This window comes from Paramormyrops kingsleyae, unplaced genomic scaffold (assembly GCF_048594095.1).
Source record: "Paramormyrops kingsleyae isolate MSU_618 unplaced genomic scaffold, PKINGS_0.4 ups35, whole genome shotgun sequence".
NCBI lineage: Eukaryota > Metazoa > Chordata > Actinopteri > Osteoglossiformes > Mormyridae > Paramormyrops > Paramormyrops kingsleyae.
In genome coordinates, this window is record NW_027325973.1 from 574,062 (window position 1) to 586,561 (window position 12,500).

At 55.1% G+C, this 12,500-nt stretch overlaps 2 non-coding genes across 2 annotated transcripts; both read right to left on the minus strand.

Annotated features, from left to right (window-relative positions):
* Nucleotides 1–5,771: 5,771 nt before the first annotated feature.
* Nucleotides 5,772–5,885, minus strand: LOC140585761 (U5 spliceosomal RNA). The gene has a single exon (XR_011987699.1). It is a non-coding gene; the product is annotated as a U5 spliceosomal RNA (small nuclear RNA).
* A 433-nt stretch (nt 5,886–6,318) lies between these two features.
* On the minus strand, nt 6,319–6,504 carry LOC140586008 (U2 spliceosomal RNA). Its single transcript, XR_011987942.1, has one exon. It is a non-coding gene; the product is annotated as a U2 spliceosomal RNA (small nuclear RNA).
* Nucleotides 6,505–12,500: the final 5,996 nt, after the last annotated feature.

Sequence of the window (12,500 nt, forward strand, 5' to 3'; positions counted from 1 at the left end):
ATGTCATTACAATATCAATTAAAACACAATTACAATTAAATGACCATTTACACAAATAAAATGCCACCTTAAATGCCAGCTATTAAAACCTAAAACCATTAAAGGAGGAACACACCCGGCGACCTCCAACCTCTACACCAGGGTCAGGTTGGGACAGGGTCATACATTTCCACACACGTAAAATCAGCACCTCGGGAATAAAAACAAGGTCAATCATCTAAAAAGCAGCACAACAAACCAGAGCAAAATGCCAACAAACACAGCCACTGTTAACATGAATAAATAGGTGCTAAAAATGATCAACCAAAAACCGTGCTCAATTAATTATGCACATGCTGTTAGATAAAACCATTTTGAATACAACACACGCAAAAAAAAAAACAAAGCACACTCACCTAAAACCCGAAGTATCTCCAGTGTGCTTCAGAAAGGTGTGTCACATCAAACCCTGTAGAATGGAGCGTCACCACCTAAACGAAACGGGGCTAAAGCCAAAAGAGGCCCTTCCACCTCTCCTTGGCCTCGTGATAGCCCCGCTGGATGACGTCAGTCTCCATCCTGAAACCCAAGTCGGCCCGGATTTTACGGAATACCCCTTGTGCCTCCAGATGAACCCCTCTGCGGATGAGCGCGGTCCTAGCATTCCACAGCTCTCGCTTGGTAATGCTGACCAGCAGCCACATCCAGGGGCCGAAGGGGTTATGGAGCTTGGGGTCCCACCCCTTCAACACCTTGTCGTAGGTCAGACCGGGCTGCGGGTCCACACGTCCACACAGGCCCGCTACCAACCCCCAAACTCTCTGTGCATGCCCACAGTCCCAAAACACGTGCCTGATGGTCTCATCCTCGCTGCACTCGGGCCTGGGGCAGCGGGGGTATCTGGTCAGCTTATGCCTATGTAAGACGTCCCTGACTGGCAGCTTACCATGAAGGCACTGCCAGTTCAGGTCCTGCAGCCTATGATCCAAACCCTTAGGCTGGATTCTCGCCCATGTGCCTTCCTCCAGGCCCAGCATGGCCCGAGTATCCCTATGACCAAGCAAAGCCCTATAAAGCGCTCTATGCTTGGTCAAGGCCTCTGTCTTGACACCTGCCGGAAAAGACTTACTCCACTTGACAGCGTGGCTGTAGTGGGCCGGCAGGGTCTCAGCCTTGGGGCCGAGGTTGGTCCACGACGCCACCAGACGTCTCATGGGGAGAGCCAGCCACAGACGCACAAAGTGCTGATGGGGGTGCTCGAGGGGAGCTGCCAGGCGCGTGCAGAGCTGCGAGAAGAACAGGCAGTCAAGCTTGAGAGGAAAGTCAATAACATCCCTCCCCCCACTGTCCTTTCCGAGATACATCACTTCCCTACGCACGTACTCGTACCTGCCCCCCCAGACGAGGTTGAAAACGTCCTTCGTCAGGCCTCTGCGCATGAAGCGGGGCAAAGGGTACACATGTGCAAGGTAGAGCAGGGTGGGAAGAATATCCACTTTTAAGGCTAAAACCTTACCTTGGAAGGACAGGGACCTGGACTTCCACAGTCCGATCTTCCGCCTGGCGATCGCCAACCGCTCCTCCCAGTTCAAACGGGCGGCACCATCCGAAAGGAAGTTGACCCCCAACACTTTGAGAGGTCCGTCACAGAGGGTAAGACCACCTGCGACGTCCTCCCTCGCCTTCCAGCTGCCGAAATACTTGGCCACCGACTTACTGAGGTTGAGCGTCGCGCCGGAGGCCCTACCGAACGCATGAACAAGGCTCATGGCATGACCGAGAGACTGATCCGAGCAGACGAAAAGGGTGGTGTCGTCTGCATACTGGGTCAGTTTAACAGTTTTCCCCCGACTTCCTGGGATAAGAAGGCCATCGACCCCGGGGTGGGCGCGAATGGCGCACGCCAGCGGCTCTATATAGAGCGCGTAGAGGAGGGGGGAGAGGGGACATCCCTGCCTCACTCCACTCACCTGGGGCACCAAGTCACTCAGGAAGCCATTGATAACAACATGGCTTCCAACTTCATTATACAAAGTGTGTAACCACCCCAGATAATTGGGTCCAAAGCCAAACTTACCCAATACTTGAAACAGGAAGCGGTGATCTACCCGGTCAAAGGCTTTCTCCTGGTCCAAGCTGACCAGCAGGAGAGGGAGGTTCCTGTCCTCCACCCAGGCGATGGCGTCGCGGATGAGATGGAGGTTCCACGTCGCCGATCGACCCGGTACTCCACACGTCTGATCGCTGTGAACCAGATGAGCCATGGCCTTCTTCAGGCGTTCGGTAAGGGTCTTTGCGATGAGCTTTGTGTCTACACAAAGCATGGTCAGGGGCCTCCAGTTGCCAAGGTCGGCACGATCACCCTTCTTGTGCAACAGGGAAAGAACCCCTGACCTCATGCTCCTAGTGAGCAAACCCCGGCGCTGAACATCCTCTACAACCTGCAGTAATTCCGGCCCGAGGACATCCCAAAAGGTGGAATAAAATTCCACCGGGAGTCCGTCAAGGCCCGGTACCTTGCGGCGGTTCATCCTGCCAAGCACTGCGGTCAGCTCGGCCAAGGTGATGGGGGCTTCTAAGCCGTCCCGAATGTCACTGGGAAGACAAGGTGAGATATTATCTAGGAACCGCTCCCCTGCAACCGGGTCCGTGTCCCTAACCTTAAAAAGATTAAAATAGAACAGTTTAGCAACCTCCAGCATGTCTGATGTTGTCGTTGCCGTGTCGCCGTTTGAGGCACGGAGAGAGACAAAGCTCTTCTCCTCCCGGGCTTCCCTGGCTCTCTGGAAAAAAAAGGCGTTGCACTTTTCATTGTTTTCCAACAGGCACATTTTGTCGCGGAGCATTAGGGCCGAGGCAGCCTGTTCATGCAGGCGCCTCAGCTCACCCTTTATGCCAAGCAGTCGCTCGTGGTCGATGGCGCCCCCGTTGTTGTGAGCAGCGTATTCATCCCGCAACCTTCTCTCCAGCTGCAGAATGGAGAATTTCTTCTCCATCCTGCGCTGCTTGCTGTACTGCATGGAGAAGGTTCGGATCCTATCCTTCACACTCTCCCACCATTCAGCCACGGAGGGGAAGGTAGGCTTGTCCTTCTGCCACTCGGAGAAGTGATCTAAAAAAAGGTGTCTAAAATCGCTCTCCTCCAGGATCTGCAGGTTCATTTTCCAATAGCCGCCCCCACATTCAGGGGCGTCTATGGAAACAGTGGCCTCCACTGCCAAGTGGTCAGTGGGCCACTGTGGGGAGAGGGACACCTTTTTAAAAACAACGGGGGGTGAAGCTAAAATGTAGTCGATGCGACTGCTGGCTCCGCGACTATTATGCCAGGTGAAGCCCGGCATGCTGGGGTTGCATGTCTTAAAACCATCAACAAGTTTAAAGGAACGAATAAAATGGCGAAAGTGCCCAGAGCTGACATCCTGTCTACCCTCCAACGAGATGTTAAAGTCCCCTCCTAAAATCAAGTGTCGATCTGTGACACAGAACGGGGACAACTCTTCAAAGAGAGTTATACGGGATGAGGCCTCCACTGGAGCGTAGACACATATGGCCCGGAGGCGCTGTCCCCTCCATGTGGCGTCCACTCCCAAAACCCTACCTTGAAGAACGGTAAACGATCTTACTTCTTCAAAGGCGCGGTCGCCAAAAAGGATCCCGACGCCTGAGGAGTGGACACCACCTACGCTCCAGTAGGATCTACCCCTCTTCCATTGTCGTGAAAAGAGAGCCTCGTCCCGCTGGTCCCGGAGGTGGACTTCCTGCAGAAAACAAATGCTGAAGGGAGAAGATGCCAGCTGATTAAAAACAGATGTGCGCTTTAAAACGTTCCTCAAACCCCTGACATTCAAGGTGACAATATTAAAATTGGCCATGAAATGTTAAAAAGGTAAAATACAATTAAAAACAACACAATAAAATAATAAAAGCCAGCCATTAAAAACAATACCGCATTACTGCCCCCCCTCCTCAGTCAAACCCAAAAGGCCCCCCAGTTCCAGCCCCCCCAGGTACTCCTGTTCATTTGCTTTGTCCTGCACAATACTGTACTCCTGGGGGGGCGCAGGGGACTGTCCCAGGTCCCACACCGGCTGGGGGGCCCCCAACGTCGGGGAGGGGGGACTCTCTCGGCCTTGGTCCCCGGCCGCCACTGCTGGCAAGGTGGCAGCCGGAGGGCTGGAAGCGTCGGGTTGTGCCTCCCTTCTGCTCTTCTTCCTCCTCCGGGGGGATGCGCCGCTCTTTCTCCTCCTGCTGCTAACACCTGGAGCCAGGACTGGAGACCCCTCCTGCATCGCTGTCGCTGGGGCCTCCTCCACCTCGGCCAGGGCTTCTCCTCCTGCCCCCGTCGCCGGCTGTTCCTGCCCTAATGTGGGGGCTTGCACTCCCCCACCACTCTCCTTGCCGACAGCTCCATTACCCGACAGAGCGTCAGCATACGTCGTTTTCTTCTTAGGGCAGGAACGAGCCAGATGGTCCTCGCCGTTGCAGTAGATGCAGCGACGGGGGCCCTTGCAGTCCCTGGCCATGTGCCCCGACTCCAGGCAGTTGCGGCAGCGTAAGTTGGCGCATCCCTCCAGAGTGTGTCCGAAGCTGTGACACTGTCGGCAGAAGGGAGGCTGTCCGGAATAAAACAAGTAAGCCTTATTGCCCTGTAGATTAAAATAGGCTGGGGGATGACTAAAACCGCCCGCGCCATTAGCGTCCGGGCGCAGGCGGGCCTGGAACTGGCGTCGACCAGTCCAGATCCCCAGCTCATCCCGAATCTCCTTGTGGCCAGGAAGAAGGTCCACATACTTGTTCAGGAACTGGCGGACGGCTTCGGCGGTCACATGCGGGTTAAAACAATGGACAGTTATTACCCGCTTGTCGGGCCACCACAGCGGCTCGATGGTGTATCGTCCCAGGAGAGGGTGCTGGGCCCTCTCCTTGCTCCGCTCCAGGACCTTGCTGTAACCCTCGTCGGTGGACAGGGTGACCTCGAAGAACTGGAAGGGGCCATTCCGCTGTACACAAAGGATGTCCTCCATGCGGAGGCCCAGCTCCCCGAAGGCCACCTCCCGGATGAAGGCCAGGCGGTCGGGGAAGGTGCCTACCTCCCCTTCGGCCCTCCAGCAGAACCGGGCGGTATTACGCAGGCCACCGCCTGCTACCAGCCACGGCCCGCTGAAGGGCTTCCTCGCTGCACCGCCGGCCGCCGCCATCCGGGATGGTCCACCGACGTCGTTCCTGGAGCAGAGTCCTCCTGCCGCCGTGGTCCCGACGTCCGCCGTGGTCCTGTCGCCGTCCGCCAATCCGGGATGAGCCGAGGATCACTAAACTATAAAAACACCTAAAAAATAAAAACACCAGTTCACCCAACAGGGCGGCGGACAGGCCACCAGCCACTGCGGGATCCCCAGCCTAATAAAAACAAAAATAAAAGCAGGGATAAAAGGCTAAAAGGAAGGCACGGGTCGCCCCGTGGCAGCGGCGGTCAAGCCACCTACTGGTCACGCATTAGGGTCACCGTGCCTTCCTCTAAAAAACCCGACGCAGTCCTTTAAAAGCGATAAAAAGAGCGTAAAATCCACTTGATCTTAGCCAAAAGGCCGAGAAGCGATACCCACAAATTGCGCCCCGCCGGGCGCCGGCATGCGGGATGCCGACGGAGCTGGCGCGGCTCAGCCCTCACCAGCCCCTCTGGCAGGTGTCGCCCGGCGAGTCCACGCGTGATCCAGGGAGACCACAGCCGCGCCACCGGGCACCTAACGCCAGCCGCTAAGCCGGGCCCAGTCTTCCTTTGACAGCAGCAGTGCAGCTCTGCTTGGGCAGAGCCTCCAAAAATACCATGAACTCATCGCTATCCCTCTCCACGGAAATCTTTAGTAAAAGGCGAAAGATTTATACGGGATGAAGAGAGACCCGAGTCGATATGGGGCCGCCGCCAAGCCCGTCGCCGTTAGCCGGGCCTGCGTGACGCCCCCGCTCGGAGTAGAATGCCCAGGGGCGTCGCAGCCGCCGTCCTCGGGGCCCCGACTCCTCCCTGTCCTCCTGTCCTCTCAAAAGACAGCAATCATTTTAACAAACATGAGGGGAAATTCAAAAGGCAAAGATGACATCATGCCTTACCTCAGCGCAGCTGTCCACCGCACAAACAGTGTGTCACCTTCCTTTAAAAAAAAAAAAAAAAAAAAAAAGAAAAACGGCGGGAAACGGGGGCCACGCACAGACAGGGCCCCCCCCCTCACAGCACTCAGTCTATTAGTCACTCACTCACTCACTCACTCACTCACTCACTCACTCAGTCAGTCAGTCAGTCAGTCAGTCAGTCAGTCAGTTCTGCCTTTCGACAACAGGGGGCAGTAGAGGTGCACCATTCCCGGAAGCACTGCAATACCGGGTCGATGCGTGGAGCGGACGGGGCAAGCCCCACTTCCGGCTCCCTGTTCCAAAAATCCGTTTAATATGTGGTCCCCTCCATGGGGGACGTATCAGATATTAAACTGATAAGAACAGATTTTTTTTTCCAATACTTTATTAAACAGTTCTGTACAACAATTAAAACCACACAAATACACAAAGCATATACATACATCAATTAGCACTGTCATCAAAACATAATAAAACAGCCTTTTAAGTTCACAAATTTACATAAATACATGTCCATAAATACTTTATAAAAGGCTAAAATATTCTCGACCCACAGTGCTACTTATATATGCCATACAACATTATTAAAACATTATTAAACAAAACATCTCCAGAACTGCAAAAAGACAAGAAAAAACTATAAAACCACCAATAAATACCAATACACTATCAATTAAAACACAATTACAGTTAAATGGCCATTTACACAAATAAAATGTCACCTCAAATGCCGGCTTTTAAAAACTAAAACCTTTAAAAGAGGAACACACCCGGCGACCTCCAACCTTTACACCAGGGTCAGGTTGGGACAGGGTCATACATTTCCACACACGTAAAATCAGCACCTCGGGAATAAAACACGGTCAATCATTTAAAAGGCAGCACAACAAACCATAGTAAAATCTTAATAAATACAGTTATTGTTAATATTAATAAATAGGTGCTAAAAATGACCAACCAAAACCCGTGCTCAATTAATTATGCACATGCTGTTAGATAAAACCATTTTGAATAAAACACACGCACAAAAAACAAAGCACACTTACCTAAAACCCGAAGTATCTCCAGTGTGCTTCAGAAAGGTGTGTCACATCAAACCCTGTAGAATGGAGCGTCACCACCTAAACGACACGGAGCTAAAGCCAAAGGAGGCCCTTCCACCTCTCCTTGGCCTCGTGATAGCCCCGCTGGATGACGTCAGTCTCCATCCTGAAACCCAAGTCGGCCCGGATTTTACGGAATACCCCTTGTGCCTCCAGATGAACCCCTCTACGGATGAGCGCGGTCCTGGCATTCCACAGCTCTCGCTTGGTAATGCTGACCAGCAGCCACATCCAGGGGCCGAAGGGGTTATGGAGCTTGGGGTCCCACCCCTTCAACACCTTGTCGTAGGTCAGACCGGGCTGCGGGTCCACACGTCCACACAGGCCCGCTACCAACCCCCAAACTCTCTGTGCATGCCCACAGTCCCAAAACACGTGCCTGATGGTCTCATCCTCACTGCACTCGGGCCTGGGGCAGCGGGGGTGTCTGGTCAGCTTATGCCTATGTAAGACGTCCCTGACTGGCAGCTTACCATGAAGGCACTGCCAGTTCAGGTCCTGCAGCCTGTGATCCAAACCCTTAGGCTGGATTCTCGCCCATGTGCCTTCCTCCAGGCCCAACATGGCCCGAGTATCCCTATGACCAAGCAAAGCCCTGTAAAGCGCTCTATGCTTGGTCAAGGCCTCTGTCTTGACACCTGCCGGAAAAGACTTACTCCACTTGACAGCATGGCTGTAGTGGGCCGGCAGGGTCTCAGCCTTGGGGCCGAGGTTGGTCCACGACGCCACCAGACGTCTCATGGGGAGAGCCAGCCACAGACGCACAAAGTGCTGATGGGGGTGCTCAAGGGGAGCTGCCAGGCGCGTGCAGAGCTGCGAGAAGAACAGGCAGTCAAGCTTGAGAGGAAAGTCAATAACATCCCTCCCCCCACTGTCCTTTCCGAGATACATCACTTCCCTACGCACGTACTCATACCTGCCCCCCCAGACGAGGTTGAAAACGTCTCTCGTCAGGCCTCTGCGCATGAAGCGGGGCAAAGGGTACACATGTGCAAGGTAGAGCAGGGTGGGAAGAATATCCACTTTTAAGGCCAAGACCTTACCTTGGAAGGACAGGGACCTGGACTTCCACAGTCCGATCTTCCGCCTGGCGATCGCCAACCGCTCCTCCCAGTTCAAACGGGCGGCACCATCCGAAAGGAAGTTGACCCCCAACACTTTGAGAGGTCCGTCACAGAGGGTGAGACCACCTGCGACGTCCTCCCTCGCCTTCCAGCTGCCGAAATACTTGGCCACCGACTTACTGAGGTTGAGCGTCGCGCCGGAGGCCCTACCGAATGCATGAACGAGGCTCATGGCATGACCGAGAGACTGATCCGAGCAGACGAAAAGGGTGGTGTCGTCCGCGTACTGGGTCAGTCTAACAGTTTTCCCCCGACTTCCTGGGATAAGAAGGCCATCGACCCCGGGGTGGGCGCGAATGGCGCACGCCAGTGGCTCTATATAGAGCGCGTAGAGGAGGGGGGAGAGGGGACATCCCTGTCTCACTCCACTCAACTGGGGCACCAAGTCACTCAGGAAGCCATTGATAACAACATGGCTTCCAACTTCGTTATACAAAGTGTGTAACCACCCCAGATAATTGGGTCCAAAGCCAAACTTACCCAATACTTGAAACAGGAAGCGGTGATCTACCCGGTCAAAGGCTTTCTCCTGATCCAAGCTGACCAGCAGGAGAGGGAGGTTCCTGTCCTCCACCCAGGCGATGGCGTCGCGGATGAGATGGAGGTTCCACGTCGCCGATCGACCCGGTACTCCACACGTCTGATCGCTGTGAACCAGATGAGCCATGGCCTTCTTCAGGCGTTCGGTAAGGGTCTTTGCAATGAGCTTTGTGTCTACACAAAGCATGGTCAGGGGCCTCCAGTTGCCAAGGTCGGCACGATCACCCTTCTTGTGCAACAGGGAAAGAACCCCTGACCTCATGCTCCTAGTGAGCAAACCCCGGCGCTGAACGTCCTCTACAACCTGCAGTAATTCCGGCCCGAGGACATCCCAAAAGGTGGAATAAAATTCCACCGGGAGTCCGTCCAGGCCCGGTACCTTGCGGCGGTTCATCTTGCCAAGCACTGCGGTCAGCTCGGCCAAGGTGATGGGGGCTTCTAAGCCGTCCCGAATGTCACTGGGAAGACAAGGTGAGATGTTATCTAGGAACCGCTCCCCTGCAACCGGGTCCGTGTCCCTAACCTTAAAAAGATCACAATAAAACAATTTGGCAACCTCCAGCATGTCTGATGTTGTAGTTGCCATGTTGCGATTTGAGGCACGGAGAGAGACAAAGCTCTTCTCCTCCCGGGCTTCCCTGGCTCTCTGGAAAAACAAGGCATTGCACTTTTCATTGTTTTCCAACAAGCACATTTTGTCGCGGAGCATTAGGGCCGAGGCAGCCTGTTCATACAGGCGCCTCAGCTCACCCTTTATGTCAAGCAGTCGCACGTGATCGATGGCGCCCCCGTTGTTGTGAGCGGCATATTCATCCCGCAACCTTCTCTCCAGCTGCAGAATGGAGAATTTCTTCTCCATCCTGCGCTGCTTGCTATACTGCATGGAGAAGGTTCGGATCCTATCCTTCACACTCTCCCACCATTCAGCCACGGAGGGGAAGGTAGGCTTGTCCTTCTGCCACTCGGAGAAGTGATCTAAAAAAAGGTGTCTAAAATCGCTCTCCTCCAGGATCTGCAGGTTCATTTTCCAATAGCCGCCCCCATATTCAGGGGCGTCTATGGAAACAGTGGCCTCCACTGCCAAGTGGTCAGTGGGCCACTGTGGGGAGAGGGACACCTTTTTAAAAACAACGGGGGGTGAGGCTAAAATGTAGTCGATGCGACTGCTGGCTCCGCGACTATTATGCCAGGTGAAGCCCGGCATGCTGGGGTTGCATGTCTTAAAACCATCAACAAGTTTAAAGGAACGAATAAAATGGCGAAAATGCCCTGAGCTGACATCCTGTCTACCCTCCAACGAGATGTTAAAGTCCCCTCCTAAAATCAAGTGTCGATCTGTGACACAGAACGGGGACAACTCTTCAAAGAGAGTTATACGGGACGAGGCCTCCACTGGAGCGTAGACACATATGGCCCGGAGGCGCTGTCCCCTCCATGTGGCATCCACTCCCAAAACCCTGCCTTGAAGAACGGTAAACGATCTTACTTCTTCAAAGGCGCGGTCGCCAAAAAGGATCCCGACGCCTGAGGAGTGGACACCACCTACGCTCCAGTAGGATCTACCCCTCTTCCATTGTCGTGAAAAGAGAGCCTCGTCCCGCTGGTCCCGGAGGTGGACTTCCTGCAGAAAACAAATGCTGAAGGGAGAAGATGCCAGCTGATTAAAAACAGATGTGCGTTTTAAAACGTTCCTCAAACCCCTGACATTCAAGGTGACAATATTAAAATTGGCCATGAAATGTTAAAATAGTAAAATACAATTAAAAACAACACACTAAAATGATAAAAGCCAGCCATTAAAAACAATACCGCATTACTGCCCCCCCTCCTCAGTCAAACCCAAAAGGCCCCCCAGTTCCAGCCCCCCCAGGTACTCCTGTTCATTGGCTTTGTCCTGCCCACTACTGTACTCCTGGGGGGGCGCAGGGGACTGTCCCAGGTCCCACACCGGATGGGGGGCCCCCAACGTCGGGGAGGGGGGACTCTCTCGGCCTTGGTCCCCGGCCGCCACTGCTGGCAAGGTGGCAGCCGGAGGGCTGGAAGCGTCGGGTTGTGCCTCCCTTCTGCTCTTCTTCCTCCTCCGGGGGGATGCGCCGCTCTTTCTCCTCCTGCTGCTGACACCTGGAGCCAGGACTGGAGACCCCTCCTGCATTGCTGTCGCTGGGGCCTCCTCCACCTCGGCCAGGGCTTCTCCTCCTGCCCCCGTCGCCGGCTGTTCCTGCCCTGACGTGGGGGCTTGCGCTCCCCCACCACTCTCCTTGCCGACGGCTCCATTGCCTGACAGAGCGTCAGCATACGTCGTTTTCTTCTTCGGGCAGGAACGAGCCAGATGGTCCTCGCCGTTGCAATAAATGCAGCGACGGGGGCCCTTGCAGTCCCTGGCCATGTGCCCCGACTCCAGGCAGTTACGGCAGCGCAGGTTGGCGCATCCCTCCAGAGTGTGTCCAAAGCTGTGGCACTGTCGGCAGAAGGGAGGCTGTCCAGAGTAAAACAAGTATGCCTTATTGCCCTGCAGATTAAAATAGGCTGGGGGATGGCTAAAACCGCCCGCCCCATTAGCGTCCGGGCGCAGGCGGGCCTGGAACTGGCGTCGACCAGTCCAGATCCCCAGCTCATCCCGGATGTCCTTGTGGCCAGGAAGGAGGTCCACATACTTATTGAGGAACTGGCGGACGGCCTCGGCGGTCACATGCGGGTTAAAGCAATGCACAGTAATTACCCGCTTGTCGGGCCACCACAGCGGCTCGATAGTATACCTTCCCAGGAGAGGGTGCTGGGCCCTCTCCTTGCTCCGCTCCAGGACCTTGCTGTAGCTCTCGTCGGTGGACAGGGTGACCTCGAAGAACTGGAAAGGGCCATTCCGCTGCACGCATAAGATGTCCTCCATGCGGAGGCCCAGCTCCCCGAAGGCCACCTCCCGGATGAAGGCCAGGCGGTCGGGGAAGGTGCCTACCTCCCCTTCGGCCCTCCAGCAGAACCGGGCGGTATTACGCAGGCCACCGCCTGCTACCAGCCACGGCCCGCTGAAGGGCTTCCTCGCTGCACCGCCGGCCGCCGCCATCCGGGATGGTCCACCGACGTCGTTCCTGGAGCAGAGTCCTCCTGCCGCCGTGGTCCCGACGTCCGCCGTGGTCCTGTCGCCGTCCGCCAATCCGGGATGAGCCGAGGATCACTAAACTATAAAAACACCTAAAAAATAAAAACACCAGTTCACCCAACAGGGCGGCGGACAGGCCACCAGCCACTGCGGGATCCCCAGCCTAATAAAAACAAAAATAAAAGCAGGGATAAAAGGCTAAAAGGAAGGCACGGGTCGCCCCGTGGCAGCGGCGGTCAAGCCACCTACTGGTCACGCATTAGGGTCACCGTGCCTTCCTCTAAAAAACCCGACGCAGTCCTTTAAAAGCGATAAAAAGAGCGTAAAATCCACTTGATCTTAGCCAAAAGGCCGAGAAGCGATACCCACAAATTGCGCCCCGCCGGGCGCCGGCATGCGGGATGCCGACGGAGCTGGCGCGGCTCAGCCCTCACCAGCCCCTCTGGCAGGTGTCGCCCGGCGAGTCCACGCGTGATCCAGGGAGACCACAGCCGCGCCACCGGGCACCTAACGCCAGCCGCTAAGCCGGGC